The sequence below is a fragment of the Phalacrocorax carbo genome, chromosome 2 (assembly GCF_963921805.1).
Source record: "Phalacrocorax carbo chromosome 2, bPhaCar2.1, whole genome shotgun sequence".
NCBI classification, from domain to species: Eukaryota; Metazoa; Chordata; class Aves; order Suliformes; family Phalacrocoracidae; genus Phalacrocorax; species Phalacrocorax carbo.
Window position 1 is genome coordinate 124,088,308 of NC_087514.1, and position 17,900 is coordinate 124,106,207.

Below are 17,900 nucleotides of genomic sequence, written 5' to 3' on the forward strand. Positions count from 1 at the left end.
AGGCCTAATAAGTCTGAGCAGTTTGAACAGTTAAGGACTGACTTGTGTGTCTGAACCTTGGCTTTGTCAAACCCTGAGATGCTACCCAAGTGAGCTCTCAGTTATTTGTGATCAATTGCAACTACATTCGTATGGCTTGTTTTTCAGACCCAGTTAATACGTGCTTAAGTCTGCTTCCTACTCCTGACCAGTCTGCCTGCCATCTTACCACTTCTTGAAATGAATTCTTTTTCTGTCCTTCAATGTAGTATACATTTTGATTCTGTGGCTTTCTCATTCCAAGTCTGATTCCTCAGTATGCCTTTTTTTTTAATTAAGATTCTTTGTGCTATTAATGCCTCTTTCAACTTTGGCTCACCTTAACTTTGTTTCCAGCCTTGATTCTAGTCTAGCAGCAATCACTGAGCACAGCTGCCTTTTTATAGTATCTACCTCCAGATGACAGTTGTTTGATATTGTTGTGAAGTTGACAGTATAAATCAAGAAGTGGAAATTTCACAAATACCGAACATGTTTAGAAGCCGTTACTTGAAATCATCATCAAAACAAATCAAACTGAACACTGCTGTAATTTTCTACACAGCTAAAAAAACATGAATACTCTCTGGGCATCTGTAGGAAATCCAGTGTAGTTCTCTACCTTCCAGCATTAACGCTGTTCAACTTGCAAAATGTAATAATTCAGGGAGCATTAGGTCTCTGACTAACTATAAAGTTTCGGCAGGTAGGGTGACTTGCATGCTATGACATTACCTAAACTAAAATGTAGATTATTTTCCTACAATTTCTGAAGTAATAAGATGTTAGTTACGAAAACTGGTCCTTTTGAATCTGTACAACAGAATTTAATCAAAAATTAACCTGTTTAGTAACTATTTCTAAATTTTAAACAAGTCCTAATACTAATGTTTATTAAGCATAAAAACTTCAATATAACACATTACATTAATAAAATGGTAATAAAATCTATACCTGTAATCTGCTTGAACAGACAGACAAAAATAAAAGATCTATGTTTCAAAATCTGCTTTGCAGTTTCTGTTCAAATCTCATGTCCTTTTGAGATTTCTGGTTTCGCAGCTTTAAAGAAGCCTATCTGAAATTCTCCATAGTGATAGAAGAGCACTGAACTGAATCTTAGTTACTTTATCGAAAAAGCTTCCATGAAGGATCAGAGCCAATGGTTTTTGGGATCATGCTTTCCACATTTTGACAAGAAAAGAAAGTGAATGCCTGTAAGTTTTTGCCTTCAAAAGGCTCCTAAAAAAATAAAAAGAGAAAAAAAAAAACAAACAAAAACACCAATAACAACAACAACAAAAAAAAAAAACACAAAAAAAACCCCAAAAACAACAGGAACAACCCTCCCCCCCCCAACTATCTGTCTACAACACAAAGGGCTTCCTTTTTTACTCAGATTATTTTCTGACTGCAGATTTTCTGCTGACATTTTAAGACCACCGGGTGGCAGCATACAGCATAACATCGTAGTGTAGGTAGTGCCATTTCCCTTTCAAAAGAACTTGCACCAAAGAATAATCTTCCTATTCTCTTGCTTTTTCTTAACGCTAAAGTTGTGTAACTGGGACAGGTAATGCCATGGCCATGGAAACATCCATAACAATAGCGTAAAGGCTGTACCAGAGGATTTTTACGATACAATGCTGGAATGCGTGGTGCTAGTATGGAGAATACAGACGTATGCGGTGCTGCTGAATTGCTGCTTTGAAGAACCACTTTCTTCAAAGAAACTACTGTTCTTCAAAGACCCTTCAGTTGATGTGAAAACTGAATCACAGATTACTGTAGAAAATGAATATAGGCAGAAAGATTATTACTTCCACTCAAACTCCCTGAAGAAGTCTGCAAGTATCTGGACAAAGAAATCAATTTAATACAATCTTCTTGGATTTCCAAAAGGCACTTAGATCCTTACCATAAGCTCTTAAAACAAGTAAGAATGCTGTGGAATACGGGCCCTCAAATGACTAAGCCAATGGCAAAAAAAAAGAGAAAATGGGTAAAAGGATATTTGGTCTGTTTTCTCAGTAATGGCATTTCACTAACGGAATCCCAAAATGGTCTGTGCTTGGTTTTTGCTGTGCAACATAGTCATAAATTACATGGAAAAGGGAGTAAACACTGAGATGAATCTCTAAGTGCCCTCCAATGATGATACTAACTTGTTCCAGCAGGATGAAAGGCACATGGACAAGGAACTGAAACAAAAAACCAAACAAAAACCGAAATAAAAACCCTCACACAACTTTCTGGTCCTGACTGGGCAACAAAATGGCAGATGAAATCCAGTGTAAATTAAAACCAAGAAGTGATGGATATGTGAAAGAAATCTGAATTGTACAAACATGACAGGCTCCAAATTGAAAACCGACACTTAAATGTGACCTTGAAGTTACGACAGCTCTATGAAAACATTGGATCAATGCTCAGTGGCAACCAGAAAAGTAAAAATTATTAGGAATTATTAAAGATGGAACAGAGGAAAACATCACACCATGCCACTGTGTGGTGCCACAGTGCTCCCAAGTCTTAGAGGTTGTATGCATTTTGGTTCCACAACCATAAGAACAACACAGAACAAAAAAAGCCAGAGGCAGGCAACAAGGAATCAAGGTATAGAATGACTTTTAAGCACCACTACATAGGGTAAAATTCTTTATCTTAGAAAAGGGATGGCTGACAAGGTGGCAAAATGGGGATCTACTAAATCTTGACCAGCATAGGGAAAGTGAACAGCGAATGATTTCCACTGTCTTTTTTAGCATGAGAACTAAGTGGCATCAAACAATTTTGTGCACTGTAGGCTCTAAGCTAACAAAAGAAAATACTTCATACAACATGTAGTTATACCAAAGAACTCCTTGCCACATCACATAAAAGTGTATATGGGTCCAAAAGCAACCGACCAATTTCTGGAAAAGAACAAACCACCAAGACCTTTAGTTGTAAAGAAAGGCCCTGAAGCTACAAACTGTTGGAGGCTGGGAGGGCATCCTAGAGAAGTACTACTACATGTTGGCATTGCTTATATACTCTTTGCTGGACATTCTGTATTGACTGATCAGAGAAGGGAAGGGACGGTGGGCTAGGTGGACCAACAATCTGGCTTGCTAGAACTACTCTTATGTTATTTTGTGTTATGCATATTCATTCTCACCACTTCCCAAAACCCGCACTTTCTGGTAGCTTTGTACACACAGCCTTATTTCCATTCAGAAAGTGAACACATCAAGTTATTTGGAGGAATATGAAGACAGGAAAAAATGAAGATTTTGGAATTAGGAAATTAAAAGTTCGTGTATTATGTAAGATGAGGAAAGAAAAAACAAAACAAAACGCAAAACACAAAAGCGCAATATATCTGAGCACCTTTCAAGAGGTGACAAAATAAACTGACAGTAGAAAGGAACCACTGGGAGAGGTGGATCAGATATTTTCACAACAGTAAAGGTTGAGAAATAGAATTCTGTGTCCAGCAAGAAAAGTCTGGCCTGAAGACTAGTGAAAGGCCTCCGAAGAGCTCACTTACTACTGGCAGGAATATTAGTAAGGTGACAGCACTTTCAGAGATTTGCCACACCCAAGAGAGAATCAAAAGACTTCCAGAATTCCTAAGTTTTTGGGGTTTTTTAATTTCTATTTACTGTTTTTCTATGTCCTCACAAAAATAAACATCTGCAACAACAACAAAAGGGAAAAGCCATTACTTAAAAGAGAAACCAAATAGTAAAGCTGTGAAGAAAGTCCCAATGAATGTTTGTCACAAAAGTATTTTGACTGCAAGTTGGCAAATAGAGAGCAAATGATAGAGACAGCTGAAGGCAGAAATATTTGCCGTTAAGAAGCAAACACTTCTCCAAAGGCAATATTAGAGTTCTGGACAAAAAAAGGAAAAAAAAAAAAAAGACAGTAAAAAAAAAAATCTTTACAAATAGGTTATTAAAAAAAAGCAAGCAATGGTGTTAAGCTACCTTACACATTCACAGATAGGTGTGTGTCATCTAGTGGTCAGACAATGTAAATGCATTTAAAAAATAGAATGCTGTAGAGCACCTTTTGTTTTGCTGTCCATATTAAAAGCAGAGACCCTGAAGTCATGGTCAGGGATGGGGAGGCAGAATAAAATCAGGAATATACACTACTTACATTTTTTATATATATATATATATGGTTATTTTTCTAAAACTTAAGAAGGGTTATTAGGAGGGTCTGTTAGATCTCAAGTTTTCAAGTGTCAAGTTCTAGAGTGACATACGAAAGAAAAAAACAGTTGACTTATATGCTGTTCTACTATTAAAACAGACATGCTTTCATTAACAGTGTTAAATACAACTTCAATTACTGGGAAAATAGACTAAATCTGGAGCCTAATCTGAACCCAAAAATCACAGACGACCTGAATAATGCTCCCTCAGCTGTGAATGGAATTGGATTTGAGTCACAGCACATACATACGGCATGGTTTGAGCAGACACGATGACACATGGAATCTTAAAGACCCACGTGTCGGAAACAAAACACCTCTCTCCATTTGGAAACCTTCTGGAACGCAACTTCCTCCTATCCCTTGTTTTGGCTCTGTGTACCTTTTAAGAGCCATTCAGCACAACACAGCAAAAGCAGTACTAGTAATTTTATTTTGACATCCTTAAAAGGGTGTATAGGATTTGTCACAACTAGCATACAAGCTTTCAACTATTACAGATACTTTCGTTTACCTACTCTTAGGTTTATGAAGTGACTATTTCATTTAAAAATTAATTATCATATAGTTAACGCTGAAGTGTAAATATATTGGATAACATGTTCACTATCTATTGAAGCACAAATTTCCAGTGAATCTAAAAAAAATGAAAATCACTCTTGTTGACAGAAATATTAAATCAGAAAAACAATCTTTCAACAAAATAAGGATAAAGTGACATGGAGCTTACAATCGATTAGATAAAATTTTTACAGGGAAGTTGATTTAATAGACTTTATTTCACTTTCATATTGATACTGTTATCTTCTGTAGTGAGAGTAGCAGAACAAGAAAGTTTTGTAGTAAAATAAGCTGTTTTCTATTCTTCAGTTCTAATTAATTCTCTGCATTCCTCACACTTCTAGTTAAAAATAAACGGCTTAATGGTCTTTCCTTACAGGTTAACAGTTTCTTTAAAATGAGTAATGCAAATATAAATTAATGGAACTTTACTGTTGATAGACTAAAGAATAAATTAAATACATAAATGTACGTAATGCATACTTGTATCTGAGATGTCTCTGTCTACAGATGTCAGAAGAAAGGCATGCTTCTTTATCCAAATATCTAAGTGAGGAATTTAGTGAAACATGCAAGGGGAAGAATAGCTGGATTTTTGCAGTCACCCTCATTCACCCTCTGCAGTTGGTATTTTAAGTGGTGAATGCTCCTTTGAGAAAAGCAGAAGCTTGCCTTTTAGGGACAGCTGATATTATACGAGCTTTGCTCGTGACAGTCATTCTTGGGATGTGTGTTCTAAAGCTACTGTGTTGTCTGGCTTTGCTGAATCTCTCCTGTTTTATTTACAGTATTTTATTTACAATTTATTTACAATAACCACAAAATAGTTCACACCTTTAAACAGTCCAACAAAACTTTTCTATTTGTTCAAGCGGACTTTTTTTCTCTCAAAGTCTAATTTAGTTTAAAAAATAACAGTTTAAAAAATGTTTATATAAGACGGGAGCTCAGTAGTGTTGCAAATCACATTAATCAACTTTTTAAGCAACTTATAATCCTGACAAGAATTTAGTATTAAGTAAATAAAATGAGCATCTGTGTTTAAGTTGGCATTTAAGTTGCAAGTCTGCTTTTCCTGGATGAGAATGAAATATATTCTTGTGGAATACTCCTGTGGAATACAGCAGCGTGAGGATTAAAGTCTCTCATTCCTGTTTTTTAATAAAAGTAATAAAAATGTGGTCTTCAGCAACACAAAGAGCATTCTGAACATTTCAGAAGGAAAAATCTAATTCTCAGCAATACGATGAGGTCCTGTAACAGATGGGCTTTTATGACAAGGATTGAAGTATTACTAAGACCTGTCAGAAGACTCCAGTCAAGGCATAAATTAAGCTCAGAAGGAAGGCAGGAGTACCTGAGTAAGAGGCCCAGAGAAACCAGAAATATCTAACACACTAAACAATGTGACTAGATAGATACAGAATGAGGGGACTACGTTGCTGTGCTATAAATAAGTATTTTCTCCCAGGCATAATGTTGTGTAGTCTACAGATTTCCAGACAGAATAATGACTTACATATAAAGCCAGTTATATTCAGTGTTATATGAACTAAGCCATGATGTAAAGTTAAGGATCAGACAAGCTTTTCTGAATTAGCCATATGGAAAGGAGGTATTGGTAAGAGAGGTGAGAAGATATCTGTACCACTACCATCAGATCTGTACAGAAGGCGGCATTATGACACAATGCGATTCACAGTGTATCTATCTGCTTACTACTGGAATTGACAGAAACTCATAAAAAATAAATACAGCACAAAACCATTCATGATCAAATATCCATCCACTCATATTTGACAGCAAAAACCGAGACGAATTCAACCCATTAGGTCCCAATTTACCTACAAGTAGACCATTGCACCTCCTCAGTAGCAAGCCTAGTGCAATACCACCATCTAACCAGCCCTCGTGAAATCTTGAAACTTGCAGTTGAGTCCTGCTGGTAGTTTTACATCCACTTGACAAAGCTAGCATCAGGCACACCTGAAAAGCTAGATACCAGTCTCAAAGTGCTACTAGGATTAAAATAAATATCCTCCTCCTCTCTGTTCATTAAAATACAGCTTTCCTATTTGTGTTAGCTGCTGAAAGACACACCTCTTGCTCAGTTCTGAGGGAGAACAGAAGGAGAGGGGTCAGAGTTCTGGAACGCTTACATAAAGCTGCATCGCCCACCCCACCCCACTCTTGGTCAGAGTCAGCCTCTCCCACAGGGAGATCAGATGTGTCTAATGATCAGAACAGATGGATGTGAAAATTGAAATAAAGTCCTGAAGCACATGATCTTGGAGTTCTCACTAGCAGATGGTTCTGAAGACTTTTGGAGGAATGCTCCACAGACCTCATGTATGGTACCCATTTGGAGTTAATTTTGCTGCCAATCAGTGCTGTAGGTAATCACCTCCTCAGACAGGTATTAGGGAAAAGTCTATGAAAGAAGTCAGCAGGACTATTAATTTCAGGTGCAATCTCGCTTCTCTTGCAGAGTGGCAGGGCAAGCTTCCTCACAGTCTTAACTGTGAGATATGCTTCAGCCAAAGGCAAGAACACAGCAATTCCTTCAAGATAGATTTTTTTCCTTCACAAGAATGGGCACTTCTTTATTGAGGAAAAAAAAAAAGTGTCTGAAAATAACAAAAATGGGTGCACTAAGAAATACATGAACGAGTTGGGTGAATTAAGCAGAAGTCATATCAGGCACCTGGCCAATACTTTTGGTCCAGTATAAAGGCCAAAGGTTCAGTTTGTCTCCAAACACATAAAAAAAAATTATTTCAGTGAATCTAAGACAAACTGGAAACCTTTAAATTGTTAACTCTGCATGAGGGCATATCTGTCCACACTCTACACCTTAACTTCATAATAATCTGTTGGAGGTTCTAAAGATCAGTGACAACATGCTATCTCTCCTACAGAAACCACTCAAACACTTCCCAGAGACATCAAAGGACAGATGGCTTTTTGTGGTGGGTTGACCCTGGCTGGATGCCAGGGGCCCTGCCAAAGCTGCTCTGTGACTCCCCTCCTCAGCTGGACAGAGGGAGAAAAAATATAACAAAAGGGTCATGGGTTGAGATAAGGACAGGGAGAGATCACTCACTGATTACTGTCATGGGCAAAACAGGCTCAGCTCAGGGAAATGAATTTAATTTATTACCAATCAAATCAGAGTAGGGTCATGAGAAAATAAACCCAAATCTTAAACACACCTTCCTCCCACCCCTCCCTTCTTTCCAGGCTCAGCTTTACTCCTTATTTCTCTACCTCCTCCCCCCACAGCGTCACAGAGGGATGGGGGTTGCAGTCAGCTCATCACACGTCGTCTCTGCTGCTTCTTCCTCCTCAAGGGAAGGACTCCTCACACTCTTCCTCTGCTCCAGGATGGGGTCCCTCCCACAGGAGACAGTCCTCCATGAACTTCTCCAACGTGAGCCCTTCCCACTGGCTGCACTTCTTCCTGAACTGCTCCAGCGTGGGTCCCCCATGGGGTCACAAGTCCTGCCAGCAAACCTGCTGCAGCGTGGGCTCCTCTCTCCACGGGGCCACAGGTCTTGCCAGGAACCACCTCCAGCACGGGCTTCCCACAGGGTCACAGCCTCCTTTGAGCACATCCTCCTGCTCCAGTGTGGGGTCCTCCATGGACTGCAAGTTAATATCTGCTGCACCACTGACCTCCATGGGCTGCAGGGGGACAGCCTGCCTCACCATGGTCTCACCACGGGCTGCAGAGGAATCTCTGCTCTGGCGCCTGGAGCACCTCCTCCCCCTCCTTCTTCACTGACCTTGGTGTCTGCAGGGTTGTTTCTCTCACATATTCTCACTCCTCTCTCCAGCTGCTTTTTTTCAGCAGTTTTTTCCCCCTTAAATACGCTACCACAGAGGCGCCACCACCATTGCTGGGCTCGGCCTCGGCCGGCGGCGGATCCATCTTGGAGCTGGCTGGCACTGGCTCTGTCAGACACAGGGGAAGCTTCTGGCAGCTTCTCACAGAAGCCCCCCTGTAAGCCTCGCTGCTGCCAAAACCTTGCCAGACAAACCCAATATACCTTTTCAGTTTTTTCTTCTCAGAATGGTAGTCTAAAAACTAAATAAAAAAGGACATTCATATTTTGGTAAAGTTACACAGAAATAAGAAAAGTTCATGGCAATGTTACAGATATTTTTTTAAAAATTATCCAAGACTCATTTCTGCACAAAATATTAAATCTCTAAGGACTATTTTTATTTATTTAAAAGCAATTTATTTTTAAGTTCAACATTCAAAATCCCAATTTATTGGTATGCATGCATGCATGGCTATATATCCATGGATATAAAGCTGTGCTGTGCCTGAACACTCAAAAATCACAGTACTTCAACAGTTTCTGGCCCAAATAAGTGAATATTGAGAGTTACAGGCTCCTGTGTAAATATATTAGCACTCTGCTATTTCTATCAGTATAAAATAAGCCCTGGCTATGGGTAATACAGCAAGTAGCATGCAATGCATTACTGATTTATTGAAAAATAAGGACATCTGAAAAAATGGTTCAAATAATATTAAACAAAAAAGATGGTACTTTTGAGCTATCTGTTTTATATTTCTATAAGTGAAATGTAAGTAGCAATATCGTTCCAGAGAAACAGGCATGCCACTGAGGAACAAGTGCTAACACACTAAATACTAGAGGAAGAGAGGATTATAGTTGACGACAACACACGGAACACTGTCTTAAAATATCCATAAGCTATTTTACAATTGGAATTCTGTAAGTAAGACACAGATTTCATATTTGATTTGTTCTGGCACAAATCTGGGTAAACCAGAGTGCAGGGCTACCCAACATGAAGTTATTAAAAGAAAATTATACCCACAGTCTAATCTCTGGCTAGTACTCAAAAGCAGTCAAAGCAACAGTCATGAGATAGTTTCATTTTATGGTAAATATCTGACATTTTCATTAGTATACATGGGCAAGAAATGCATACTGATGTTCCAAATGCCTATAAAAAGCAAAAGATGAACACACACACACACACACACACACACACAAATTAGAAGTAATTTAGAAAGAAAGTGCTCTTCCTTTTTCATATCAGTTGCAAGCTCCTACGAGGTTGCCAGCAACTGCTAGCAGAAAAATACTTTGGGGAAAAAAATTGAAGGGTTTATATGCAAGAACTTCATCCTGTTAAGTCAGATGAAAGGTCCACCTAGCACACTACTTTAGGGTAGCAAAAGGAAATGCTGTTTAGGAAGAACACACATGTCCAGCCAGTTTCTTCCAGCACAACTCCCACAGCAGCTACAAATGCTGGGTTAGGGAAGATAGAAGGCACTTACTTGCCTGCTCCTTTTCGCATTAAGTCATCATTTTGTTTATGACAATTCCTTTTGAATCTACTTACAACCACCTGACTCTATAGTCTCCAGTGAATTCCAAAAGCTCAATGCCCACTGCATAAAGCAGCACTTTGCTTTCTCTCTTTTAAATTCACCTCCTACTACCTTAATTGAGTGCCACCTGGTTTCAGTACGCCCAGATTTGGCAAGTAACAGTTCCACGTTCCTTTTATCCACTGCCTTTGTGATCACAGAAACATCAATCATATTTCTGCACCTTCTTTTTTCCTACAGCTTTGGTTACGTTACTTGTTTTTCATACAACTGCTGTAGATAAACACATGGTCTATCTGAAAGTATGCTTAACTTTCATTTTTAAATTTACTTTGTATTCACATTTTACTTCTGAATAGAATCTTTTCATCCACTTCCACAATATGGTTTAGCTTTTCAACTTTTGGCTTGATGGTCAAAAAAATCTCTAAATTTTCTTATTAATTAGCACATTGTTCTTACATCTGTTAATACCTATATAACATGCAAAATCAATTTCCAGCTACCTTTAAGCATGACTGTATATACCGTAACTCACATCTGAAAATATTCTATCAGTCATTTGTGTATAATGTAATTATTTTCCCAACCTTAAAGGAGTTTGGAAGAACTATTAATGTTTTGCAGCTCTGGAACAATGACTAACCAGGAATTCAACATTATAAGCTTTAAACAAAGCCATCTAAATCATATACCATGCACTGTCTGCTAACAGGATTGGAACAAAGCTTGTCAGTCCACCCTAAAAAATGACTGAAAGAAAATACACCTTCACAGATAGTTTATTTGGGAGATGTATCCACATGTCTTACCATCAACTACTGCAAGAAATGCATTAGGAAGAAGAAATAATTAACTGCAAAAGCTCTCTAAAGATGAACAATTTTAACATTCATATTGAATTCCTCTGGATCATCAGAGAGCAAGTCCAATCTGATACATTTAACAAATTTAGTTTCCCCTTTCATTGATATTCCTGCAGTGGCAGGACACACTAGCTGATCATTTTTTTAACCTCAGGGATTTGCTTATTAGAACTTAAAAGCACAGAAAATGCAGATTAAGTTTAGAAGATCCTTCAATGACAAAATTTCCAGTTGTGATTGTTTTTATAGCCGTTCAGAAATTCTCACCATGGCTCTGAAAGACCTGTTGATACTAAAATCCAATAGTACGACACAAGTGTCAGTCGTGCAATTTTGCTCAGTTAGGGATCATCTTAGTACCATCTGACCCCAAAATAATGTACAAACTCATAAAAGTTCAAATGGAAAGAACTTCCACTGGAATAGCACGCAAGATGCATGTTTTTCAATTTCAACATTCTTAACATTGTTATAAAAGCAAAATTCACAAAAGGAATTAGAAAGCTTTTCTGTTCCGCAGCAAAGGTCTATGCATTCTGTCAATGCTACAACTGGCAAGCAAGAGCTAACCTTTGCTCCAGGGAGTGCCGCAGCTGTTTAGAATCAATGCAAACAGGCTTGGAAAGTACAAGCCAGGGCATATGACAGTCTGTGAGCACTATAAAAAGCAGTGCTGTAGGCATGGCTTAAGAGAGGGTAGTACTTGGTGTGAGGTTCTCCAGGGAAATGCATAGAAGAACAGTTGTCTGTTAGAGAGCATCAGACAAAGGTTTGGAAAAGTTCGACACATTAATCTGTGGGCAAGATAAAGGTATGGTTTCTGAGAGAGTAAAACAAACAGAAAGCCCCAAGGAACAGAAAGCTTTGAAAAATGTGTGGGTGGGGAGGTCAGGCCAGATTTTGGTCTGTTGAAAGGATAAGATTGGCTGGCATGTTTCTTGGGTTTCTGTATACCTAAAAACAAGTCTTAGGTCATCAGGAAAGTCATCTTTGCTCAAAGGCAACTGGTACTAGAAACTGGAAATCTTTAACAAAGACTTCTTACAACACATTAGTCAGTGAAGTCAAATATGTATCAGTGGAGACAACATGAAGTACATCATAATAAAAAAAAAATCACTGGTGCTGAAAATTAGACATAAATCATTTTACCCCAATAACGGAGCACAGATTCAACTGAGATTTGAGAAAACATGAAGTGTTTTTTTACAAGTCATTTTTATTTTTCATACAAAAGCACACTTGAGAAAAAGAGCACATCTAAAATATTTCTGCACATAATACAAAGCAAGTATGTGGATGTCTCAAGAAGAAAGATGACCAAAAAATTAAGATTATAACACCTGTAATCTTATCATGGCCATCTGCATGCTTTTCCTGGAACTACTTCCTAGAGAAAGCTCTGCACAGATATACTTAATTCCACTTTTATGGACCTCAGACTTTCAAGAAAAATACTTGTCAGAAATCAAATGCTTATTAAAACATGAATGAGTATCCACATTGGAACACCATGGCTAATTTATATAAATTTATATAGCAATATCACTTGAAAACTCCGTTTTAAATGTTTTCCATTTTCACTCTGAACCCATGCTTTATCTAGACAGAATTCTTTCAGCCATAGAAAAGTCACATTTCTGCTAATCCTTCAAAAAAAAGTGTCAAACTATTTATTCTAAATTGAAAAAAAAACCCAACCAAATTTATGATACCTAGTAAACCAGATTTTTTTCCCAAGGAAGATTTACTTATCAGTGAAGTTATTTTTAATTCTTTCTATGATCTAAAAGTAACAAAAGCATTTTACCTTAACACTCAACAAGGACACCAACAAACTGTCAGTCAGTGGATATGTAACAGACTACTTCAGCTACTTAGTTCTCTATCAACTAATCAACAAGGCAGAAGAAAAAAAATGCAAAGAAATGTTGTGGAGAAAAAGTAGAATCATGTAAAATTTGTCAATATAGTCTCTCGATCTCCATTTCTCCATAATTCTTACATCCAAAAGAACATTAGATATTTAAGATAATTATATGCCCATTAACAACATTTCAACAACAGAACCATAACATAACCTATTTTCACATAATTCTGTAATGTACAAAACAGCTCTATTTTATCACAGAAGCATGACTATACCTTAACACATTTTTTGCTTTTTATTTTGTTAAAACAGAATATTGCACAAAGGGAGGGTGTCCTCTTAAAAATTAATTGCTTTGATGCTTGAAAATGAAATCAAGTATGACAGCAAAGACCCTTACCCACATTAACAGATCAGTGCAGTGACCATGTTAGAATACCTTAGGCAGAACTTCAACCCAGGACTGTTTTAAGTAGTTTAACTGCAAAATATGACCTTGTTGGTAGGTGTATGTGTCATGGTTTTATCTGGGATAGAGTTAATTTTCTTTATTGCAGCTGGCATAGTGCTGTGCTTTGAACTTAGCATGAAAACAACGTTGAGATAACACACACAGATGTTTTGGGCTGTTGCTGGGTAGTGCTTGTACCAGTCAAGGACATTTCTAGCTTCCCATGCTCTGCTGGGTGCACAAGAAGCCGGGAGGGGAGGGGGCACAGCTAAGAGAGCGGATTCAAACTGACCAAAGGGATATTCTATATCATGTAATGCCATGCCCAGTATGTTACCTGGGAGGGGCTGATGGGGGGAGGGAGGCAGCAATCACGGCTCAGGGACAGGCAGCGTCGGTCGGCAGGTGGTGAGCAGTTGTATCGTTTGTGTTTCTGGGTTTTTTTTTCCTTTTCCATTTTATTATATTATCATTATTGTCCTTATTATCATAATCATTATTATTATTTTATTGTAATTATGAAACTGTGCTTATCTCAACCCACAAGTTCTTTTGCTTTTCCAATTCCCTCCGCCATCCCACAGGGGTGGGAGAGTGAGCAAGCGGCTGTGTGGTGTCTAGCTGCCAACTGAGGCTGAACCACGACAGTATGCAAGAAAAAGAAAAAACGAATTAAAAAATCAACAATGTATATTGGTATCAGGACAAAGTGCCTGGCCCAGACTCTATTCTTTTTCTGTCAGATACATTCAAGACTATCAGGAAAGACATCCAAAATGCATTCTCCTGCAAGAGGCCAGTAGAAGGAGAGAGAGGAAAAGAATGAGAAGCACGAAAAATGTGGAGCTTTTCTGGGGAGCACATCAATCTGTCCTGAACTGTGATTACTCCTCCAAAATTAACAAAATTAATTATCTTTCTTGGCCTTCTGGAACATGTTGCAGATCCATCAAGGAGCAGACCGGGACATCTCTCTACATTTCTTTTGACTCTTACTGACTTATGGCTTTGAAACTATCAGCTTAGATCATCAGTGGTTCAGCAGTATTTAATGGTATAAAACAGAGGTGCAAAATTATGCCAAAGGACCTTCCTGAAAGTTCAGGAAGGGTTAATGAAAGAGATTTATCCCTTAGAAGGATGATGCTTATGCTATGAACAGAAGGCCCCGAGAAAGTAATAAGTAATTCAGTTTTCCTGAGCTGAGAAGCCACAGTTCTCTTGAATCAGCTAACATATTTAAAACATTGAAGCCATTGAAAAAGAGTTCCATTGGTTAGGGAAGACTCGAAAATTCAAAGCATTTACTGTGTATCACTGAACTGGAGACTTATTAAGCGAGTCTCCAATTCACATAATTATCTCAGCAGAAAATTACTCATTCTTCTTATAGTACCAAAATCAGCTATTTACCACAGTACCACTTAATAACTTAAGGAGTACAAACATTTCCTTCCTAAGTCTTCCTCCCCACAAAACACCTCTTCCCCACCCAAAAAAAAAAAAACCATCACAAAAAAAAATTCCCACAAATTCTTCTCCTTTCCCTATGCTTTCTTAATTTATTTCACTAAATTTTGTACAAGAAATCAATAAAGAAACAGTCAAACAGTGGGAAAGCTTGTATTTGAGCAAGTTCTGAAGACCTTTAGCTACGGAAGTAGCTGAATTTCCAGTTCTCAGGACTTGTAAGTAGAAGATGAGCAGTTTAACATTAACACTGAAGCAAAATTAAGTAAGCTTAGTCAGAAAAGGAAAATAGAATTTTAACTGCTTTTATCGTATTAGCATATGGAAGATCAACCTTGCTCCAATTAATGAGAATGAGAGTGTGCTCAGCACCAGACCCTGTTCTTTTCCCTTAGCTGAAAGGCTACCAGAACACATTGTCCTGACAGCTGACGGGTCTCTCTGGCTCATACACCCTGATTATATACTGCTGAAGAGTAACAAAATATTAGACACCAACTAGTTCGGAGCATTCCACAAGTGAAGATAGTGCTTATGACTGTGGATATGGTAGTTTTTAAATTCAGATAATTTAACGTTTTCAGAGAGCTACAAGTTCTGAAGATATCTACCTTGTAATTTTATATTTTAGCAGAATAACAGTTTGTTACTGGAAATAACAATAATACTTATACAATGTAAAGACTTACTGTAAGAAGGCTGGTAAGTAAGATGGCAGAAGATGCTAGGCTACTTATCCCTAAGTCATTAAACTATATAGTAATTTAAATGAAGACTTATATAAGACAGTAAAAAGGAAGAAAGCGTAACTAGACATAAGGATTCTGTCTGCGGAGTCAAGCAAACAACGAGAACAATGTGCAGGGGAAAGCTATCATAGCACACTGGAATCTTGTCACCTTCTGCCGCAATCCTTGAAGTTAACAGTAGACAGACCATATCTTTAATTTAGGAGACATTTGGCAAACAAATTAAGCCAGAGCTAACTATTACCTTGATAATAGAAATATTACTTACTCATCTTATGAATTTCATAATACTAATAATCACGTGTTTCTTTATCGTACTAAAAATATGTTTCCTCTGGCCCATTCGTTCCACATCCTGCCTGTACTGCAGAAGAAAACTGATTGCATGAAACAGATAAGAAAAAAGTAAAAATAGACAAATGTCAATTAAAAGAAGAAATGTTTAATTAGCTTGATTCTATGCTTACTAAGTCACTGGCAAAACTCAGGTGATACTCTAAGGTTCCCCTCCCCATCCCTCATTCCTTTATAATCCAAAACCTATTTCTCTAAAAACTGTAACAGAAGTTTGTAAGTTGCCATATTTGCAACAGCAATGCTGTAGCGCCTTGAATTGTATGCATTTTGCTGACTACATTCTCTTTCAGAACAGTGTTTCCTTCATTAAAATGACCGACCATTCTAAAGCACAGTGTTTACCACCAAATTAGTTCTGGACAGACCTCTTTCCATTTCCTTTCTCTTCTCATTCACACACATATTTACCTCCTGGCAACATCAAACAGAAGTAAAAATATGACTTCTAAGAATCTTTTCAAGTAGTTTATAAAATTGTACAAAGCTTCAAACAGACAGTTCTTTCTAGCCTAACAGAGCAAGCCTGACAGATGCACAGAAAGAAGTTAGTGAAATTTCCTGAACACAAATAGGGGCTAATTTTTGTTTTAAGTCTCAAAACAGAGAAGGGACAAAGTATAAGTATCTACAAATGATATTCATCTAAGCACAAAGAAGAAGTGTTTAACGTACAAAACAATTCAGTGTTTCAAAATCTATAGCCATTAAGGGGACAACAAAATAAATTTAGCTCAGCTGAATTCAGTGGAAGGTTTGCCATTCATTTTTCCGCAAAAAAAACGCCAACTACTTAAACTATAGATGACAAAACTTCAATATTTTATACTTTTATCCTTTTTAAAGTACTTTCTTCCTAATAGGAATTAATTTTTCATCTGCCAAAGCATCTATTCTCTGCAAGGAATCACCATTTAAACTAACGTAAGTTCCAAGGTAGTAACATCAGAACTAAGCAAGATACATGGATCTGTTGTGATTCTTCAGCTCCAAGATCCTCTGAGGAGCTTGCTATCAAGGCTAGTAGCCTTCCAGAAAGGCTTTCGGGGCAGAAGGGTAAAAACCAACCCACTCGCCCCCAAAACCGAACCCCAAGCTCCTGTCTCTTACGGCTCTGGATGATGGAAAAACGGGGAGGTTTTCGCAGCGAACCCCGAGCCTCGCCGAGCGGCTGGGGCCGCCGCTCCCCTCAGGGCGCCCAGGGACGGAGCGCCGGGGCTGCCCCACAGCCCCCTCCCGCCGGCCTGGCCAGGGGCTGCCCCGCACTGCGGCCGCGCTGCCGCCTCCAGAGGGGCACCGAAGCGCGGGCGCTGCCTGCGGCGCTTCAGCGGCCCCCATCGCCTCCAGGAAACGGCGAAGGGGTCCGGACGCGGCCGCGCCGCCTTCCCGCCGCCCGCCAGCCGCCTATCTCACGGGCAAACCGGGCACGGCTAACCCGCACCGCCAGCTCGCCTCCCCCCGAGGAGCCTCGGAAGGAGCCGGCCCCAGCCCAGCGCAGCCCGGCCTGAGAGAACTGCGCGCGGCGGAGCCGCTCGGGCCTCGCGCGATTTCCCGCCAAAGGTAGCGGCTGGCGCGTGCTCGGCAAGGCCGCCAAGTCAGTAAGCCCCGCCTAGGAAAAACTAGTTTTACTCCTCAAATCCTTTTTTCCTGAACTTTTATAAGTCATTTTCCCAGGTGTTTTTGCTACTGCAATAGGAATAAAATTATTAATACATACCATAAGGTTCAAAAGAAAGACGCTTTCCTTTACTACAGTGTTTGTTCTCATTCACAGCTTGGTTTGTTAAAAGTACCACCCATACCTGTTCCTCATGCAGTATTGAGCTTGTATGGGTTTTTTTTTCACTCATCGTTTCCTTAAGGGACTGCAAATACCTCAGAATTAACTGTGGGAAATGTACCACCTTTGAAAAGAAAATAAAGGTGGGCTTTGCTTTTCTTTCATTCTTAGCCTTCGCTTACTCTTTACCAGTT